A 22299-nucleotide genomic window follows, 5' to 3' on the forward strand; every position below is an offset into this window, starting at 1 on the left:
ATACGCCTTATTTTGACAAACGGTTAGAAAACTGGAGCAAAAACAGTAGTGAAAATTTAAAAAAAAATGAAAAACAAAGTTCCGCGATTTAGTAAATTTAAAACTGCTCTTAAACCGTAACGGATTAGAGAAAATAATAGATATGAAAAAGATGCGCCTCAACGATATCTTTCCAACGGTGTAACATTTGCTTCGTTCCGATGAGCGGTTTAGAAGAAATCACGAAAAAACGCTTACTCCCACTCGTCATGGGCCGCACCATTTTCAAAACTGCTCTTAAACCGTGTGCAATCTCTAAAAGTATTCAACATGTCAAAGTTGCGCCTAATCCATAGCTTTTCAACGCTATATTACACGTTGCATTCTGATAAATGGTTAAAAAACTAGAGCAAAAACAGCACCGAAAAAACAACGCGTGCAGTTTCTTCCGACGAGAAGTTCACTCGTGTGACTACTGCAGCACAGTTGGTTTAACGAATGACGTGCACTTGCGTTGAGCATGCAGTGCGGAAGTGTTATCAGAATAGTTATTCTGGTAATATTAGCAGAATAGATCGTCTGTATATATATATATATCTACTCCTAATGGAGCAGTTGGTAGGTTGCGTTCCGGGTTTTATTTTCGTCCCACCTCACCCGGTCTTTTTTGGTACTTCTTTGGTACTTCCTCCCACCTCCCACCCGTTTTATTTCGCTGGGTTTTTTTCGTCCCTCCCCCACCCCACCGGTTTAGTTTCGCGTCACCCTCTCACACAACGAAAAAAATCTTAACGGATCATAACTTTCCATGCTGGTGCAAGTTATTTTTAGTAATGTCTTTATGTGAAAGAATCAATCACGATCAATCTCTAAATATCAAATCTAAATTAATTAACCTTACCTTAAATTGCTCAATAACATTAATTAGGAAACAAAATAACCGATTTTAAGAAAATATCTACTCTTAATGGAGGGTATTACATACCAAACATAGGTACGTCATTAGCTCGCTTCCTTCCCCTCTCTCCCCTTCGTCCCTCAGTCCCATGCTCGTGGCGCTGAAGTGGCATCAACAGGCGATGGCGGCGAGGACAGCACGTGGCAGCCCCTGAAGCACGAACACGACTGCACCTCGGGTCTGCCGTCTCCCAAGATCTCTACTCCTAATGTCTCAGTTGGTAGGTCGCGTTCCGGGTTTTATTTTCGTCCCACCTCACCCGGTCTTTTTTGGTACTTCTTTGGTACTTCCTCCCACCTCCCACCCATGTTATTTCGCTGGGTTTTTTCGTCCCTCCCCCACCCCACCAGTTTAGTTTCGCGTCACCCTCTCACACAACGAAAAAAATCTTAACGGATCATAACTTTCCATGCTAGTGCAAGTTATTTTTAGTAATGTCTTTATGTGAAAGAATCAATCACGATCAATCTCTAAATATCAAATCTAAATTAATTAACCTTGCCTTAAATTGCTCAATCACGTTAATTAGGAAACAAAATAACCGATTTTAAGAAAATATCTACTCTTAATGGAGGGTATTACATACCAAACATAGGTACGTCATTAGCTCGCTTCCTTCCCTTCTCTTCCCTTCGTCCCTCAGTCCCATGCTCGTGGCGCTGAAGTGGCATCGACAGGCGATGGCGGCGAGGACAGCACGTGGCAGCCCCTGAAGCACGAACAGGACTGCACCTCGGGTCTGCCGTCTCCCAAGATCTCTACTCCTAATGTCTCAGTTGGTAGGTCGCGTTCCGGGTTTTATTTCCGTCCCACCTCACCGGGTCTTTTTTGGTACTTCTTTGGTACTTCCTCCCACCTCCCACCCGTTTTATTTCGCTGGTTTTTTTTCGTCCCTCCCCCACCCCACCGGTTTAGTTTCGCGTCACCCTCTCACACAACAAAAAAAATATTAACGGATCATAACTTTCCATGCTGGTGCAAGTTATTTTTAGTAATGTCTTTATGTGAAAGAATCAATCACGATCAATCTCTAAATATCAAATCTAAATTAATTAACCTTACCTTAAATTGCTCAATCACATTAATTAGGAAACAAAATAACCGATTTTCAGAAAATATCTACTCTTAATGGAGGGTATTACATACCAAACATAGGTACGTCATTAGCTCGCTTCCTTCCCTTCTCTTCCCTTCGTCCCTCAGTCCCATGCTCGTGGCGCTGAAGTGGCATCGACAGGCGATGGCGGTGAGGACAACATGTGGCAGCCCCTGAAGCACGAACACAACTGCACCTCGGGTCTGCCGTCTCCCAAGATACGGGTGAGTTCTCGTGATGCCCACCCTAAACCCTCACGTCCTACAAATTCCTCAACCTCTACCATCTCGATTTTGTCCATGCTCTGATCCAAATGACGATGCAGCTCCGGCCGATTGACAATGGAGGTTTGCCATCCTTCCTCTCAGCACCCACTCCTGGAGGAACGACACGCCATGCCGATCGAACCCGGTCGAGATCACTCACCAAGATTGCTATTCGGAAGTTTTTTGTCAAAAAGTAAAGAGTGGGACGTGATCTGCACTTTTGTTAATATCTCTACTCCTAATGTCTCAGTTGGTAGGTCGCGTTCCGGGTTTTATTTTCATCCCACCTCACCCGGTCTTTTTTGGTACTTCTTTGGTACTTGCTCCCACCTCCCGCTCAACCGAGACGGTTTATTTTCGTACTCCCTCCCACCTCCCAGGTAGTTCCCTCCATGCAAAAAAATCGAACCAACCAATCTCTACTCCTAATGGAGCAGTTGGTAGTCTTCGCCGGTCAATTTTCGTCCCACCACTTTCGTCCGGTTTTTTTTCGTAGGTTAACTGTTGTAGATTTTTTTCGTCGCCTCCCCCACTTCATCGGTTTATTTTCACTTCACCCTCTCACACAACGAAAAAAACTGAACGGATCAGAACTTTCCATACTGACGCATATTATTTAGTAATGTCTTTATGTAAAAGAATCAATCACAATCTATCTCTAAAGATCAAATCTAAATTAATTAATCTTCATAACGTTTGTTTCCTTTCGAATCACGTCCATAACTTTCCTTCCTTGTTTGGGCAAAAACTGTTTGGTAGCAGAGATTAGGAAGCTTCCTATGAGTGTAGTAATAGGAAGTATTCTTTTTCTTGATGATTCATTTCCATGCATGATGATAGTAAATTATGCCAACATTCACCACTATTTATCAATGTCATCAATCGTATCCATTTCTACCAGTTTTAAGGGAATCTGCTCGCTATGTCTTTTTTAAGGGGATTCGCTCGCTAAGTCGGTGTCGCATGTTATTTTCACAAACAATCTCTACTCCTAATGGAGCAGTTGGTAGCCTCGTACGGTTTATTTTTGTCCTCCTCCCACCTCCCCTGGGTTGTTTTCATCCTCTCTCCCACCTCCCAATTTTGTTGGTTTTTTTTGTCGGTTTTTACTCGCCCCCTCCCACCTCCCAATTTCGTCTGGTTTTTATTCGTCCCACCTCCCACCACCCCCTCATACTGGTTCTTTTTCTCTCCACTCTTTCCTTGCAAACCAATAATTTCCTAACATACAAAAGATCACGAATCTATCTTTCCTTACCCGAACCAATCGCGCCCTACATCAGTGCATTTCTTTATTAAGAAAACTAACACGTAAATCTTAACGCATTGCAAACAAATCCCGTTATGGACCTAATTAATTTATTATGGAATCTATACGTGGTCGCATTGGTTCTTTTTCTCTCCACTCTTTCCTTCCAAACCACTAATTTCCTAACATACAAAAGATCACGAATCTATCTTTCCTTATCTGAATCAATCGATCCCTACATCAGTGCATTTCTTTATTAAGAAAACTAACACGTAAATCTTAACGCATTGTAAAGAAATCCCGTTATGGACCTAATTAATTTATTATGGAATCTGTACGTGGTCGCATCTCTCCCCTCGTGAAAAAATCGCATCCATCTCCCGTTAAAAAGGAAAAGAGAACATGAACGATCAATCCCACACCCTGCATCCATCATCCCTCCGCGCCTCCATCCATCATCCACAAGGCCACTCCCTGCACCCACCCTCCTAAATTCTCCATACCGGCGGACAATCACCGAAGATCCAAGTTGGCCCGATATCAATTTTCTTACATGCTTTCTTTATCAGTTGGTGATGGGAATGGGTTCCAATTTCTCTCTTTGACTATGGATTCGCAGGCAAGAAGCGCTTCTACATGCATCCTCCTGTCGGTCCCTAAAGTACCAAGGTAAATGGTTGATGTTGCGTTTGTCTAGGATGATATATGTTGGCTCTGTTCCGGTTCATCCGAGCAGTTTGGTGACTAATTTACTGATAATTTAATTATATTAATTAAATGAGTCGGGTGTATCATCGTGCATTTATCTTACCAGTAATGTTCTGTGATGCTTTGATGCACTTTGGGAATTGGTTATCTTGTCTTCAGTGCAGAACATTTGTTTATTAATGCATGAGAAGAATCCTTGTTACTACCTTGAACCTGTTTTATAATCCATATTGTTATGCACTAGCGCGTGTGCGTGTGAAATAGATGGATTATGGTCCCGTACCCAATAAGATGGATATGTGTGTGTGTTAGAGAGAGAGAGAGGGAGAGGGGGAGAGAGAGTGAGGAGGAGGGAGGGAGAGAGTGTGTGTGAGAATTTGATGGTAAAAAGGTCGTCAATGTCACTTGATATGTATGAGAATATTAAATGTAATATTAACATAATTGATATTGAACTCTTAAAGTTAATGTGGCTCTGTTGCAACGCACGGGTGTTCTTCTAGTATACACCTAGGTGCCCAGGCTTCTTGCTTGTATACCTTCGGATTGCTTTAGGATGTGTGCGTTGCGTTAGGTATAGACGCTAACGGGTATAGCCATTTCCAGTAATAAATTTGAACATTTATTGCAATTAGTAATTAATTTCATTAACTGCATGTTAATTAGCAATCACTAGCCCTAATTTGGATGGAGTCATTAATTAGCATGCACGTATCAAACACTGCCTAATTTAGTCACGCATGTGAGTGTGAAACACTAGAAAAATTCTACAGTAATTCATGCATAGAAGGAAATTATTCAAAATTGTCTAATATTTTCTGTACATATTAGTAGTATTGCTGACATGCCTTTTAAACAGAGGTGTGTGTATAGTTGTTATGGATATAAGAAAAACCTAGTTTCTCCTTGTATTGTACCTAGTAGTTTTTAGGGTATATACCCACAAATCGTGTGAGGATAATTCGTATTCTTTGGTATGATTCATCCAGTATCACACATTTGATACATATCTGTCGTGGTATGTTGTATAGATATTCATCTTTATCTGAACGTAACATATCAACTGTGGAGGTATTTTAGTTTACGTATATATATCCACTTATAAAAAACGGCAGTGACATTTATGGATATATACCAATAAATTTCACATCGAGGTATTTACAGAAATATCTTGAGTATACATTATTATTTTTTTTAAAAATTGAGTATCCACGTACAAATATATTAGACTACGTTTGTAGGTATATAATACCTAAAATAAATCATAGAGTACATACGTGAATGCAAATTATTTGGAATAAGTTGTAGGGTATATACGTCTGTATGTATCTAATACCTAGAATAAATCATAGAGTATATATGTGCATGCAAATTATTTGGAATAAATTGTAGGGTATATATGTTTGTAGGTATATATCTGTGTACAATATTTTTCTACCTTTTTCACATAGACGGGTATATATGTCGACCGGGTATGTACAATATTTTCCTGCCCAAAAGAGTAGCTTGATTTTTTTCTAAATTAATTTCTGTTAGGAGGATCTTAGAACATGGTGTATTCGATACTCGAGAATTAGAAGGGGTGTATGATAGCGATTTTACATAGCTGGGTATATACTCGAAAAAAATGGGTATTAGTTACCTATGTATAATTAGTAGATTTTGGCTATATCATTTCTAGCTATGCAACACTGTCTAATTCAAAATAAGGTAATCTTTTGCTATATCACTTTTGTGAGGCGTGCCAATATTTTACTATCCATAATTTATAGTAGGTATAATACCTCGGTATGTGTATATTTTTAGTACATATAATACCTCGGGTATATGTATATTCTCAATAGGTATAATACTTCCAACATATATTTTCATTAGATATAATAGCCTTGGGTATGTGTATTTTGATTAAACATATCTTGACTATACACTTTTTCATGGGGTCCTACGTAAGCACTTACAAATATATCTGGCTATGTTTGTAGGTACCTACAATTTTTATTAAAATAAATCATTGGGTACGTATGTACCAAAGTACAAGTGTACAAACTATTTTAACAAAGACCAGCAGAATTTATATAAGGCAATACATCATTCGAGGCAATCAATAGCTTCCGGTTTTTTGGAAACCAATTCCCAATCAATGTCGGTGGAGCGCATGCAACCAGAAAATGGAAAGGAGAATATTTGGAAGGCACTAGTGATTATTTCCAAAAAAAAGTGTTAACGGGTTGGATCCGAACAAGGTGCCCCAAACATTTTACACACACACACACACACACATATATATATATATAGGACGCGTCTAGGGAGCAGTCGGGTGCTCCCTAGCGTTTCCTGGCAGCCACCCAGATATAGTAATTTTCTGTCCACCCCCCCCTGTCCAGGATACGAAAGTACCTGGCCCCCGCTCTTGATTCCAGCAGCCACCCATCGAGCGAGCAAATCACCTGGTCCTTCCCCTTCGCCCGATCCCTCCCCCACCCCTACGGGTCTTCTTTTTGCCTTTCTCCTCACCTAACCCCCAGCCCCATCTTCTTCTCTCCCAAGCAAAAAAGTACAGCACGCCCCTTCCCCTCACCACTTCCAGATCCAAGAAACCCTTCACGGCCCTCCAATGACGGCTCCATTGATGTTTCTTCTCTAGGCGCCTTGTTCCTGATTGCCTGGCAAAAAGGCAAAAAAGCAAGGCAAAAAGGTCAGATTTAGCTCATCTTCCAGATCCCCCTCCTCTTTCCCCACGATTTGTACAAGGCTTCAGTTGTGCAAAACATTGTGTAAAAAAGATGTGATGTTAAGCATGTTTAGTGTGCTGTTTAGGCAAGTTTCAGCCCCCTGATTTGGGCAAATTTAGTCTGATGTTAAGCATGATATTTCTTCCCGGTTTTCAAAATCTATTTGCAAATCTATTGCATATGAACACATTTATAAATCGGTAGGCAAGTGCTGATAGTAAATGCTGGGGACAAAAATATTAGGAAAATATAATGCCTTAAGCAAGAAAAACAACTGAGCAAAAACAGTACTTATAAAGAGGATGAGAAACAACTGATCATGATCTATTTCTAATGTGTTCCGGTTCTATTAATTGCTTATAACAGTGCAAAAAAGACATTCTATGTGGGCAAAAACAGTGCTATGATGAGGCAACTAAGTATATGTATGCACAAAACTTTGAAAACTTATGCCATGGCAAAACATGAACACTTTTGAAATTTATAAGACAATGAAATACTGACATCACTATGGAAAAGAAGGGGAAAACAAGGCTTCCCCCCCTATCAGATCTTTTGGGAGCATGTGGACCAAAAACAAATGGCTTATTGGAGCAACTTGCATTATATGATTAAGCAAAAAAGCATAATGATGTCAAGGCAACTCTTGAAGAAAACTAGAGAAAGATTCCTCTTGGTCATTTGTTTCCATTATTCCTTGGTTTCGATAGTGAAAAAACACTAGAAGAAATAAATGTAACTAAAATTGCAACTAAAAAACAAGAGACAGTTGCGTAGTACAATTTACCTTTGTTGTATCATATCCTTCACCATGATCCAAGAAAAGTTGGAAAGTTGACAGGATACAGTGGCAAAATTATTAGTATTTCATCCTGCAAAAGAAGGAAAAAGCCAACAAGAAAATCCATATACCAACAACTATCTCAGCGGCGAAACGTTACTTCAAAACATACTGAGCATATCCAAAAACACACAAACTTGCTGTTGTAATAGATGAAACCTAGAAATGTTAACTTAAGTTCTTTCTAACACACAAACATAGGTACTGAAAGCAGAAGTAGTCTGAATATAAAAGAGCAATCATGCCCATAATTCTAACTTAAGTTTTTCCTAACACTAAACATGCTCTAATCTCTCTGATTTGGGAGTGAAATCCATTCTGAAGACACTTCAAAGTAGCACTTCTATGGCAGTATGCTTGCTTCCCCAAAATCAAATGTTGCCTGCGTTTAAGAAAAATAAAATAAGAAAATATATTATGAAACACAAAAAACAAAAGGCCTATTTTATGTTTATATGTACAAACATGATTCATTAGTTCAAAAAAAACATACATATCCTGAAAAATAATATATTGCCTGACATATATAGTTTGACTTGCCTGATTATATGATTTGGGTTGCCTGATAGTGCACTTTGAATTGCCTGGTTATGTTCAATTGCTATCTTGTGAATCTGGTGTGCTTGCGTTGCTGTGTTGTTTGCTTGCCTGAGTTTAGTGTGGTACTAGGTTGCCTCAACAACATAAAAATTGCTTTAATTTTTCTGGTTGAAAAAATGCACAGGTTGAACATGATTGAGCTATTTTTGTGTGCTTGGGTAGGTGTGCTATTGGCTTGCCTGTATTTACTGTGCTACTTGCTTCCATCCCTCTGCTGACTTGCTTTACTTTTTCCCATATTCTCAATAAATAAAACAGGCTGGCAATGATTGACCTAAATGAGGAACCAGCTGAAAATAATGATGATCCTTTGTACTGTACACAACATGCTACTGGAAATGCAGAATTTGTGGCGGAATCACCTAATCCCCCTATCATCCAAAGAGTCGATGGTGCTGCTACAGAAGCAATGGAGACAGATGGGCAGTCAAGTCATGGGGGGCGTGCTCCGGGCAGTACACAAGTACCTACAGTTGTAGCAGCTGGGAGTGATGCTCATACCCTTGATGGCACAGGTGCTGCAGGTGATACCGGTGGCACAGTTGGTAATGGTTTGGGTGCTGAAAATGATGATGAAGCTTGGTCACAGCCCAAGGAGCCTTACGTGGGCATGAGGTTCGACACTTTGGAAGATGCCAAGGTGCATTACAATGCATATTCCTTGTAGATGGGTTTTTCAATCAAAATGAATAGTTCAAGGAAGGATATGAAAACCGGGGAGTTGATAAAACAACAGTTTGTTTGCAACAAGTTTTGAAAGCCTGATGTTGATGACGGAGGGGCAGAAAAGATTCCCGTGCTAGATGACATTGTTGAGCAAGCAAAAGATGATAATGAAGATGAGGCTATTGTCTTTCTTGATGATGATAGTAAGGGCAAAAAGAGGAGCAAGAAACGAAAAAGAGATAAAATTGTGCAAACTGGTTGCAAAGCTAAGATGATTGTGAAGGTAATAGATGGCAGATGGGAGGTGATCTACTTTGTTAGCAAGCACAACCATCCGTTGATTGACAAGCCATGTTTGACTAAGTATTTGTGATCACACCAAGGGATACCGCTAGAAGAAAGGGCCTTCCTTACTCACCTTCATAACTGCAATTTGACTACAGGTTTTGAACCACACCCACCTCCCCCCTATCTTCCAACTTTAAGAACTTGGACATGCCTACTGGTTGTGTGTTTCTTAGCCCATCAACAAGTACTTGATTTTACTTGAAACATGTCACTAATTTGCTTCAAACATATGCCTTAGTTGCTTGATAGTGACACTAAATTGCTTATAACAGTACAAAAAGAGATAAAATGCCTAATTTGTTTCTGGATGCTGGACTTGCCTAATATTTACCTATTTCTTGCTCAATGCAAAAGTTCCTACTTGCCTAGTTTTTTTATAAAATAAATTTGGTGTTGAACCTAAACTTGCCTATGATTAGTCTCTTTGTAGCTAAAATGTACAATAGTACTTGTTTCTGGATGGGGTCAACTTGCTCACTAAAGCATAGTTACCCCCCTGGTTTGTTTTGTGTATTTTGCTCATGTGTTGCCTGAGGCGTATGGTTGTAGTTGCTTGTATAGCTTCATGAATTGCCCAAGCTTTGCATTTGAGTTGCCTTGCTGAAAACAAAAAAGAAGCTATTTTTGGCGCTGTTTTTGTGTGGATAAAGGATTGACCACCATTGTGACTTCATGTCAACAGGTCGTATGATGCACATTGAGGGAGTCCTGGACTAGGGGGTGTCCGGATAGCCGGACTATCATCATCGGCCAGACTCCAAGACTATGAAGATAAAAGATTGAAGACTTCGTCCCGTGTCCGGATGGGACTTTCCTTGGCGTGGAAGGCAAGCTTGGCAATACGGATGTGTAGATCTCCTACCATTGTAACTGACTCTGTGTAACCCTAGCCCTCTCCGGTGTCTATATAAACCGGAGGGTTTTAGTCCATAGGACGAACAACAATCATACCATAGGCTAGCTTCTAGGGTTTAGCCTCCTTGATCTCGTGGTAGATCCACTCTTGTACTACCCATATCATCAATATCAATCAAGCAGGAGTAGGGTTTTACCTCCATCGAGAGGGCCCGAACCTGGGTAAAAACATCGTGTCCCTTGTCTCCTGTTACCATCCGCCTAGACGCACAGTTCGGGACCCCCTACCCGAGATCCGCCAGTTTTGACACCGACATTGGTGCTTTCATTGAGAGTTCCTCTGTGTCGTCACTGATAGGCTTGATGGCTCCTTCGATCATCAACAATGACGCGGTCCAGGGTGAGACTTTTCTCCCCGGACAGATCTTCGTATTCGGCGGCTTTGCACTGCGGGCCAATTCGCTTGGCCATTTGGAGCAGATTGAAAGCTACGCCCCTGGCCATCAGGTCAGATTTGGAAGCTTGAACTTCACGGCCGACATCCGCGGGGATTTGATCTTCGACGGATTCGAGCCATAGCCGAGCGCGCCGCACTGTCACGATGGGCATGATTTAGCTCTGCTGCTGGACAGTGCCCTGGAGGCCGCACATGAGTCTGCTCCGACCCTTAATTCGGAGCCGACCATGCAAATCGAGGATGGGTGGCTAGACACCGCCTCGGGGGCTGCAACCTTTACGGCGATGGAGCCAAATACTGACCTTGTCCCTTGTGAAGCTCGTGACTCCGAGGTGCCAGACTCCTCGCCGGACTCCGAACCTCCCGCGCCGCCTCTAACCGAATCCGATTGGGCGCCGATTATGGAGTTCACCGCTGCGGACATCTTTCAACACTCACCTTTCGGCGACATCCTGAATTCGCTAAGGTATCTCTCGTTATCAGGAGAGCCCTGGCCGGACTGCGGCCAGGACTGATGGGATGCGGACGATGAAGAAATTCAAAGCCCACCCACCACCCACTTTGTAGCCACTGTCGACGATCTAACCGACATGCTAGACTACGACTCCGAAGACATCGACGGTATGGACGACGATGCCGGAGACGACCAAGAACCAGCGCCTACGGGGCACTGGAAGACCTCCTCGTCATACAACATATACATGGTGGACATCCCAAAGGATGGGAATGGCGAAGAAGCAGCGGAGGAAGACTCCTCCAAGAAACAGCCCAAGCGCCAGCGTCAGCGGCGCCGCTCTAAATCCCGCCACAGCAAGAATGGAGATTCCGGCACAGGAGATAATAACACCCCAGAGAGTGCCGAAGACAACCCCCTCCAGCACGATTCAGCACAGGAGGACGGAGAAGCCAGCCCTCAAGAGAGAGCGGCAGACGAAAAGGTAGAGGATGATAATTACATGCCTCCCTTTAGAGACGAGGCAAGCCTCGACGACGACGAATTCGTCGTGCCCGAGGATCCCGTCAAACAAGAGCGTTTCAACCGCATGCTTATGGCCACGGCAAACAGCCTAAAGAAAAAGCAGCAACAGCTTAGAGCTGATCAAGACCTGCTAGCCGACAGATGGACTGAAGTCCTCGCGGCCGAAGAGTATGAACTCGAACGCCCCTCCAAAAGCTACCCCAAACGCAAGCTGCTCCCCCGACTAGAGGAGGAGGCATACAAACTTGCATCACCAGCGCACAATACGGCTGACCGACCACTTCGTGGCTGCGACAGAGAGGCCTCTAGGCCCCCCACCAGAACCATACCCCAGCACCGCTCGAAAAGTATGAAGCCACGGGGGAATGCGCTGGACTTGCGAGACATATTGGAGGATAAGGCAAGAGAATCAAGATCGATCTAAGGATCGCGTGGGCACCCCACAATAAGCGACGACGATCGTCCCGCCGGATACAGTAACTCCGGCCGGGCCGAACACAATAGACAAAGCTCGCTCGAACTACGTCGTGATATAGCCCAATATAGAGGCGCCACACACCCACTATGCTTCACAGATGAAGTAATGGATCATCAAATCCCCAAAGGGTTTAAACCGGTGAACATTGAATCCTACGATGGCACAACAGACCCCGCGGTTTGGATCGAAGACTATCTCCTTCATATCTACATGGACCGCGGTGATGATCTTCACGCCATCAAATACCTCCCACTCAAGCTTAAAGGACCAGCTCGGCATTGGCTTAACAGCTTGCCAGCAGAATCAATTGGGTGTTGGGAGGACCTGGAAGCCGCATTCCTTGACAACTTCCAGGGCACATATGTGCGACCACCAGACGCCGATGACCTAAGCTACATAATTCAGCAGCCAGACGAATCGGCCAGACAATTCTGGACATGGTTCTTAACAAAGAAAAATCAAATCATCGACTGTCCGGATGCAGAGGCTCTCGCAGCCTTCAAGCATAACATCCGCGACGAGTGGCTGGCCCGGCACCTAGGACAGGAAAAGCTGAAATCCATGGCAGCCCTCACATCACTCATGACCCGCTTCCAGTCCTCGTCGCCGTCACCGACGTTGGCTGAACAGTCCGGAGGAAGGGTCCTTCCTTCTTGGACCCTTCGGCCTCCCCTGTTGGGGAGGCCTTCCTCTTCTTCTCTCCCCCCGCTTGGGGAGAGGCCTCTTTCTCCTCCCCCTCGTCTTCAGGGGAGGAGTCCGCCTTGTAGTCATCGGACCATGAGTCCGATACCACCAGGCGTCGGGAACTCCTTAGGGTTCCCGTGGCCTACTTCTTGGCCCTCTTCTCCGGCACTAAGTAAAGTGCCGGGACCAGCAGCCATGTCAAACGGGCGTCCGCTGGGTCTTCTGGAAGGGGAGCCGGACAGTTAACCTATCCGGACGTCTTCTGCCAGTCCTGTTAAAGGCATTGGGAGTTTAGATCCCGCATAAAGGATAACATGGCTTACCTCGCTAGCCGGATGCTATGTGCTGAATCTGCAATCTTCGGTAGCGGATGCGGGAGCTTCGGCGCCCTTGAACAGCACCCTCCAGGCAGCTTCATACATAGTGTCGAAGATCCTGCTCAAGGTCCGGTGTTGTGCTGGATCAAACTCCCACAAATTGAAGTCCCATTGCTGACAGGGGAGAATCCGGTGGACGAGCATGACCTGGATCACGTTGACAAGCTTAAGCTTCTTGTTCACCAGGGTCTAGAGACAGGACTGGAGTCCGGTCAGCTCCTCCGAACTACCCCAAAGCAAGCCCTTCTCTTTCCAGAAGGTGAGCTGCATGGGGATGCCAGATCTGAACTCGGGGGCCGCTGCCCATTTAGGGTCACGCGGCTCGGTGATGTAGAACCACCCCGATTGCCACCCTTTGACGGATTCCACGAAGGCACCCTCGAGCCAAGTAACGTTGGGCATTTTTCCCACCATGGCGCCTCCGCACTCCACTTGGCTGCCCTTCACGACCTTCGGCTTGACATTGAAGGTCTTTAGCCACAAGCCGAAGTGGGGCTGGATGCAAAGGAAGGCCTCACACACGACGATATACGCCAAGATATTGAGGATGAAATTTGGAGCCAGATCGTGGAAGTCCAGGCCGTAGTAGTACCTGAGCCCCCGGACGAAGGGGTGAAGTGGAAAGCCCAGTCCGCGGAGGAAGTGGGGAAGGAATACGACCCTCTCATGGGGCCTGGGGGTGGGGATGAGCTACCCCTCGTCAGGCAGCCGGTGCGCGATGTCGCTGGATAGGTATCCGGCGCCGCGCAGCTTCTCGATGTGCCCCTCTGTAACGGAGGAGGCCATCCACTTGCCTCCCGCTCCGGACATGGCTGGAGAAGGTCGAGGTGAGATGTGCGTACTTGGGTGCTGGAGCTCGAGTGCACGGAGATGGATAAGCAAAGGAGGAAGAAGGCGTAGATAAAAGAGGTGGATCCTTATCCCCTTATATATGGGCGGGCGAAACTATACATCCCCACCGGCCAGGTAAAACACGCTTATCTCCCAAGCGCCACAATCAATGGTGCGGTTGGGTTACCCACGTCCGTATTGATGGGAATCCCGGAACAGGGGGAACACGATCTCTGCTTCGACAAGACGTGCCAAGGAAACCGCTTCGCTAAAAGCGCTGAGGTGGTATAGTAAATATGATTCAAGTAAAGGCTTGGTAGTGGTGTGACGTCAAGCCACAAAATACGTCAGCAGATTGAACTTGTGTGAATATTATTCTCTCTACGGTGGTATGTGGAATTTATTTTACAGAGCCGGACACTATCCTGGTGTTCACAATCTTCTATGAATTATTCGGAGGAGGAACCCGCCTTGCAATGCCGAAAACAATATGCGCGCCGGACTCGTCGTCATTGAAGCCTGGTTCAGGGGCTACTGAGGGAGTCCTAGACTAGGGGGTGTCCGGATAGCCGTACTATCATCATCGGCCGGACTCCAAGACTATGAAGATACAAGATTGAAGACTTCGTCCCGTGCCCGGATGGGACTTTTCTTGGTGTGGACGGCAAGCTTGGCAATACGAATGTGTAGATCTCCTACCATTGTAACCGACTCTGTGTAACCCTAGCCCTCTCCGGTGTCTATATAAACCGGAGGGTTTTAGTCCATAGGACGAACAACAATCATACCATAGGCTAGCTTCTAGGGTTTAGCCTCCTTGATCTCGTGGTAGATCCACTCTTGTACTACCCATATCATCAATATCAATCAAGCAGGAGTAGGGTTTTACCTCCATCGAGAGGGCCCGAACCTGGGTAAAAACATCGTGTCCCTTGTCTCCTGTTACCATCCGCCTAGACGCACAGTTCGGGACCCCCTACCCGAGATCCGCCAGTTTTGACACCGACATTGGTGCTTTCATTGAGAGTTCCTCTGTGTCGTCACTGATAGGCTTGATGGCTCCTACGATCATCAACAACGACGCGGTCCAGGGTGAGACTTTTCTCCCCGGACAGATCTTCGTATTCGGCGGCTTTGCATTGCGGGCCAATTCGCTTGGCCATCTGGAGCAGATCGAAAGCTACGCCCCTGGCCATCAGGTCAGATTTGGAAGCCTGAACTTCACGGCCGACATTCGTGGAGACTTGATCTTCGACGGATTCGAGCCACAGCCGAGCGCGCCGCACTATCACGATGGGCATGATTTAGCTTTGCTGCCGGACAGTGCCCTGGAGGCCGCACATGAGTCCGCTCCGACCCTTAATTCGGAGCCGACCGCGCAGATCGAGGATGGGTGGCTAGACACTGCCTCGGGGGCTTCAACCTCTACGGCGATGGAGCTGAATACTGACCTTGTCCCTTGTGAAGCTCGTGACTCCGAGGTGCCAGACTCCTTGCCGGACTCCGAACCTCCCGCGCCGCCTCTAACCTAATCCGATTGGGCGCCGATTATGGAGTTCACCGCTGCGGACATCTTTCAACACTCACCTTTCGGTGACATCCTGAATTCGCTAAGGTATCTCTCGTTATTAGGAGAGCCCTGGAAGGACTGCGTCCAGGACGGATGGGATGCGAACGACGAAGAAATTCAAAGCCCACCCACCACCCACTTTGTAGCCACTATCGACGATCTAACCGACATGCTAGACTACGAATCCGAAGACATCGACGGTATGGACGACGATGCCGGAGACGACCAAGAACCAGCGCCTACGGGGCACTGGAAGACCACCTCGTCATACGACATATACATGGTGGACATCCCAAAGGATGGGAATGGCAAAGAAGCAGCGGAGGAAGACTCCTCCAAGAAACAGCCCAAGCGTCGGCGTCAGCCGCGCCGCTCTAAATCCCGCCACAGCAAGAATGGAGATTCCGGCACAGGAGATAATAACACCCCAGAGAGTGCCGAAGACAACCCCCTCCAGCAAGATTCAGCACAAGTGGACGGAAAAGCCAGCCCTCACGAGAGAGCGGCAGACGAAGAGGTAGAGGATGATAATTACATGCCTCCCTTCGGAGACGAGGCAAGCCTCGACGACGACGAATTCGTCGTGCCCGAGGATCCCGTCGAACAAGAGCGTTTCGAACGCAGGCTTATGGCCACGGCAAACAGCCTAAAGAAAAAGCAGCAACAGCTTAGAGCTGATCAAGACCTGCTAGCCGACAGATGGACTGAAGTCCTCGCGGCCGAAGAGTATGAACTCGAACGCCCCTCCAAAAGCTACCCCAAACGCAAGCTGCTCCCCTGACTAGAGGAGGAGGCATACAAACTTGCATCACCAGCGCACAATACGGCTGACCGACCACCTCGTGGCCGCGACAGAGAGGCCTCTAGGCCCTCCACCAGAACCGTACCCCGGCACCGCTCGAAAAGTATGAAGCCACGGGGGAATGCGCCGGACTTGCGAGACATATTGGCGGATAAGGCAAGACAATCAAAATCGATCTAAGGATCGCGTGGGCACCCCACAATGCGCGACGACGATCGCCGCGCCGGATACAGCAACTCCGGCCGGGCCGAACACAGTAGACAAACCTCGCTCGAGCTACGTCGTGATATAGCCCAATATAGAGGCGCCGCACACCCACTATGCTTCACAGATGAAGTAATGGATCATCAAATCCCCGAAGGGTTTAAACCCGTGAACATTGAATCCTATGATGGCACAACAGACCCTGCGGTTTGGATCGAAGACTATCTCCTTCATATCCACATGGCCCGCGGTGACGATCTTCACGCCATCAAATACCTCCCACTCAAGCTTAAAGGACCAGCTCGGCATTGCCTTAACAGCTTGCCAGCAGAATCAATTGGGTGTTGGGAGGACCTGGAAGCCGCATTCCTTGACAACTTCCAGGGCACATATGTGCGACCACCAGACATCGATGACCTAAGCCACATAATTCAGCAGCCAGACGAATCAGCCAGACAATTCTGGACACGGTTCTTAACAAAGAAAAATCAAATTGTCGACTGTCCGGATGCAGAGGCTCTCGCAGCCTTCAAGCATAACATCCGCGACGAGTGGCTGGCCCGGCACCTAGGACAGGAAAAGACGAAATCCATGGCAGCCCTCACATCACTCATGACCCGCTTCTGCGCGGGAGAGGACAGCTGGCTAGCCCGCAGTAACAACCTCAGCAAAAACTCTGGCAGTCCGGATATCAAGGACCGCAATGGCAGGTCGCGTCGCAACAAAAACAAACACCGTGTTAACAGCGATAACACTGAGGATACGGCAGTTAACGCCGGATTCAGAGGCTCTAAACCCGGTCAATGGAAAAAGCCATTCAAAAGAACTACCCCGGGTCCGTCCAATTTGGACCGAATACTCGACCGCTCTTGCCAGATACATGGCACCCCCGAAAAGCCAGCTAATCACACCAACAGGGATTGTTGGGTATTCAAGTAGGCAGGCAAGTTAATTGCCGAAAAAAATGACAAGGGGCTGCATAGCGATGACGAGGAAGAGACCCGACCGCTGAACAATAGAGGACAGAAGGGTTTCCCCCCACAAGTGCGGATGGTAAACATGATATACGCAACCCACATACCCAAGAGGGAGCGGAAGCGTGCACTCAGGGACGTATATGCGATGGAGCCAGTCGCCCCGAAGTTCAACCCATGGTCCTCCTGCCCGATCACCTTTGATCGAAGGAACCACCCCACTAGTATCCGCCATGGCGGATTCGCCGTATTGGTTTTAGACCCAATCGTCGATGGATTTCACCTCACAAGAGTCCTGATGGACGGCGGCAGCAGCCTGAACCTGCTTTATCAGGATACAGTGCGCAAGATGGGCATAGACCCCTCAAGGATTAAACCCACAAAAACGACCTTCAAAGGTGTCATACCAGGTGTAGAGGCCAATTGTACAGGCTCAGTTACACTCGAAGTGGTCTTCGGATCCCCGGATAACTTCCGAAGCGAGGAGTTAATCTGTGATATAGTCCCGTTCCGCAGCGGCTATCACGCTCTGCTCGGACGGACCGCGTTTGCAAAGTTCAACGCGGTGCCGCACTATGCATACCTCAAGCTCAAGATGCCAGGCCCTCGAGGAGTCATCACGGTCAACAGAAACACTGAACGCTCCCTCCGAACGGAGGAACACACAGCGGCTCTCGCGGCAGAAGTACAGAGCAGCCTCTTAAGGCAATTTTCGAGTCCGGCCGTTAAGCGACCGGACACGGCTAAACGCGCCTGGAGTAACCTACAACAAGACCACCTGGCATGTTCCGAGCATGCGTAGCAATGTGGCCCCAACCCCTGCCCTTACAACATTGCAAAACTGGTCCCTCACATACATCAATACGCTCTAGAGATACCATGGGCATAGGGGGAGGGGCACGACCACCACAAGCCCAGAATGCGGCTTAAACCACACCAGGGGCTCCCAAGTGTGTCACTCTTTTTCTCTTTTCTTTTTTTACCCACAGGACTCCATTCACCAGAGGCCCTGTCCGGCAGTAGACGTGCCGAACTCATGATGCAACAGCCAGGGAAGGAAAAAGGCTACGACGAGTATCCAGGTGGTCTCCATTAAGAGCATTAAATCCGTTTTCATACACCATTCCGCAGCCTACCCCTGGAGGGGGACATGTTTAACAGTCCTACCCCTTTCTTACCGCACTATTTGTATCGTTCTGCATTCATGGCAGTATTCCTTGAATAAACAATGCATCGCTTTTTGCTTATAATTGCATTTCTTTCTTATATATATGGTCATTTATGACATGTTGCATCTGTACACTTTGGTACGGCTAAACACACCAGGGGCTTAAGTCCCCCACATTATGGTGTGATAAGTCCGAACACTTTCACAAGTGCGGCACCCCGAACTTATAGCATTATATGCATCGGCTCCAAATCATGTCTTGGGTCAATAGTTGGGTTTGCCCGGCTCCCATGTTTTGGTACCTTACGTTCCGTTGTATCGGCTAAGGTAGCACTGGGAGAACCACTGCGATTGCGCCCCGGTTGAGCTGGGCAAGCGCCTCAGTGGAGAAAGCTAAAACTGACCGTCATGATAAGGCGAGAGCTGGTTGCTGTTCGAGAGGTCTTTTCGAGTCCCTAAAGACTTATGCCGCTTAGAGCGAGGAACCGGCTTTGTCCGGCCCAGGCGTGGATAGCGCCCCGAACTCGGTCTTCCGAACACTAGGGGCTTCGCCGAAATTTAAAATTATAGAATTCTATGGCTAACTGAGAGTGTTCAAGCATTATAAGTTCGGTTGCCTCGTTCGTTGTGTTGAGCGCCTCCCTAGATGGACCCAAAAGTGGGAACAAGAGCGCTCAAGTTTATCCCGAACACCCCAGCACTAGTGGCATGGGGGCTGAAGCCGACGACTTGCCATCTCTCAGATTTGATAAACGGTCGCACAGAAGGTGATATTTTAAATTAATAAGTGTTGCTTAGCACATATGAACAAAGTTTTCAGCGCACAGAATAACACAATGCGAGTCTACTCAAATATTACATCTTTTGAGCACTCACCCGCAATCATGCGGGCACCCTTCAGGACACTCTTATAATACATTACGGGCGTATGATACTCCTTGCCCGCCGGCGGCGCGTCCGTCAGAAGCTTCTCAGCGTCCATCCTGCCCCAGTGCACCTTTGCACGGGCAAGGGCCCGACGAGCACCTTCAATGCAGGCGGAGTGCTTGACGACTTCAACCCAGGGACACGCATCCACCAGACACCGCACCAGGCCGAAGTAGCTCCCCGGCATGGCCTCCATGGGCCACAGCCGAACTATGAGGCCCTTCATGGCCTGTTCGGCCACCTTGTGGAGCTCGACCAGCTGCTTCAGCTGGTCGCTAAGGGGCACCGGATGTCCGGCCTCGGCATACTGAGACCAGAAGACCTTCTCCGTCGAGATCCCCTCCTCGGCCCGGTAGAAAGCGGCAGCATCGGACACGCTGCAAGGCAGATCTACGAACGCTCCTGGAGAGCTCCGAATTCGGGTAAGTAATAGGTAATTCACATTCACATGCTTGCTTTGCATGAAAAATGCCTTACCCGCCGCTATTTTCTTCAATGCCTCGATTTCCTGGAGGGCCTTGTGGGCTTCGGCCTTAGCGGCTTTGTCACTCTCAAGAGCCGACGCAGGCTCGGACTCTCGAGTCTTCGAGTCACGCTCCAAACCCTCGTGCTTTTCCACGAGAGCCTGGAGCTCTTGCTGTACCTCCGCCACCCGGCCTCTTGCTTCTCTCGCTTGGCTCGCTCCGCGGCCGCATTGCGTTCGGCCACGGACACTGCCTCCTTCAGGGTCGCCACCTCGTTCGTGGCCCCTGAAGTACCCACGTTATCCTTGTTATTTCTCTTGCAACCAAAATCCTTTTCTGTAAGGTACAAATTTAATACGAGGTTACTCACCTTCCTTGTCCTCGAGCTGCTTTTTGGCACGGCCGAGCTTGCTCTCGGACCGCTCGAGGTTCTGCTTCAAAGCATCGACCTCCGCAGTCAGTGCGGTAGAGGTCAGCAGCGCAGCCTGCAATCCCATATTGACATATTTTTTAGACCTCCTGCATATATCTTTTTAGATCCTCCGTCCAGCTTTTCTTTCCGAACACCGAACCGAGCATCAGGGGCTACTGTCTATGCGGTATTATATTACACATCTTGAAGTTCTTACCTCAAAGCCTGTTAGAAGGTTGCTGCAGGCTTCGGTCAGCCCGCTCTTGGCGAGCTAAACCTTCTGAATCACCGCACTCATAATAGTGCGGTGTTCTTCTTTGATGGAAGCGCCGTTGAGAGCCTCCAGCAAGTTATCCGGTGCCTCCGGTTGGACGGAGGCCGCCGGTGTCACCGTCTTGCCCTTCTTACGAAGGGGCCGCCTACCGGACTCCGGAACCACTGCAGGTTTCGGTGTGGAGTCCGGTGCGAAGTCTGGGAGGTTGCCTTGCGGCACCTTCGGAGCCTCCTCCTCCTGGTGGGTCCCCTCCTGGGATCCCACCTCGGCGTCGTCAGCGTCACGAGGAGTGGAGGCGGTTAGAAGGGAATCCATATTCGACGTGCCCAACGACCTGCTCGACGAAGCGGGAAGATCGTCCTTGGGCGGACTACAGGGTTGTATGCGGCATTAGAAAGACACAATGTGACAAATAGATCATAAATCATCTAGGAGTCCGGATACTTACGATTTCGCCAGGGGCTTGGCCCTTGAGGGCCACTCCTCGTCGTCATCGCCGATGTTGGCTGAACAGTCCAGAGGAAGGGTCCTTCCCTTCTTGGACCCTTTGGCCTCCCCTGTTGGGGAGGCCTTCCTCTTCTTCTCCCCCCCCCCCCCCCGCTTGGGGAGAGGCCTCTTTCTCCTTCCCCTCGTATTCAGGGGAGGAGTCCTCCTCGGAGTTATCGGACGATGAGTCCGATACCACCAGGCGTCGGGAACTCCTTCGAGTTCCCGTGGCCTTTTTCTTGGCCTTCTTCTCCGGCACTATGTAAAGTGCCGGGACCAGCAGCCCTGTCAAACGGGCGTCCACTGGGTCTTCTGGAAGGAGAGCCGGACAGTTAACCTGTCTGGACGTCTTCTGCCAGTCCTGTTAAAGGCATTGGGAGTTTAGATCCCGCATAGAGTCAAACTATGAGAAGCAAATGTCCCATAAAGGATAACGTGGCTTACCTCGCCAGTCGGACGCTGCGTGTTGAATCCGAATCTTCGGTAGCGGATGCGGGAGCTTCGGCGCCCTTGAATAGCACCCTCCAGGCAGCTTCGTACGTAGTGTCGAAGATCCTGCTCAAGGTCTGGTGTTGTGCCGGAACAAACTCCCACAAATTGAAGACTCGTTGCTGACAGGGGAGAATCCGGCGGACAAGCATGACCTGGATCATGTTGACAAGCTTAAGCTTCTTGTTCACCAGGGTCTGGTGACAAGACTGGAGTCCGGTCAGCTCTTCCAAACTACCCCAAAGCAAGCCCTTCTCTTTCCAGGAGGTGAGCTGCATGGGGATGCCAGATCTGAACTCGGGGGCCGCTGCCCATTTAGGGTCACGCGGCTCGGTGATGTAGAACCACCCCGATTGCCACCCTTTGACGGATTCCACGAAGGCACCCTCGAGCCAAGTAACGTTGGGCATTTTGCCCACCATGGC

General features: G+C 47.7%; 1 long non-coding RNA gene across 1 annotated transcript; it reads left to right on the forward strand.

Annotated features, from left to right (window-relative positions):
* The first annotated feature begins 6747 nt into the window (after nt 1–6747).
* LOC123134122 (uncharacterized) lies at nt 6748–10146 on the forward strand. Its single transcript, XR_006465511.1, has 3 exons — nt 6748–6951; nt 8688–9538; nt 10126–10146. It is a non-coding gene; the product is annotated as an uncharacterized lncRNA (long non-coding RNA).
* The last annotated feature ends 12153 nt before the right edge of the window (nt 10147–22299 follow it).

This window comes from Triticum aestivum, chromosome 6B (genome assembly GCF_018294505.1).
Source record: "Triticum aestivum cultivar Chinese Spring chromosome 6B, IWGSC CS RefSeq v2.1, whole genome shotgun sequence".
In the NCBI taxonomy this organism is placed as follows: Eukaryota; Viridiplantae; Streptophyta; class Magnoliopsida; order Poales; family Poaceae; genus Triticum; species Triticum aestivum.